Source organism: Buceros rhinoceros, unplaced genomic scaffold (assembly GCF_000710305.1).
Source record: "Buceros rhinoceros silvestris isolate BGI_N320 unplaced genomic scaffold, ASM71030v1 scaffold6327, whole genome shotgun sequence".
Taxonomy (NCBI): Eukaryota; Metazoa; Chordata; class Aves; order Bucerotiformes; family Bucerotidae; genus Buceros; species Buceros rhinoceros.
Genome location: NW_010421505.1, coordinates 5,262 through 5,565, shown reverse-complemented (window position 1 = coordinate 5,565; position 304 = coordinate 5,262).

The window sequence follows — 304 nt, the reverse complement described above, 5'->3', positions numbered from 1 at the left end:
TAAGAACCATAAACCCTAAAAGGAACCCAGAAAGAAGCCACCTACATGCTCCAGTTAGAGCTGTACCAGAAAGGTAAGTGACCTAACAGAAAAAAACCCTCAAACCAACCATAGGAATGCAGAACTTGGATCTCTGGGCTACCAATCACTTGCTGTCCTACCTGCTTCCAAAAAGAGGATCCATATTCTCAAAAGAGGACTACGTAGGTCTAGATATTCTTCTCTGCTCACTCAAAAGTAAGGATTTTATATTTCAGGTTGCTGGGGCTTGGTTTTCTTGGGGGGGGGGGGGGGGAAGGAGGGC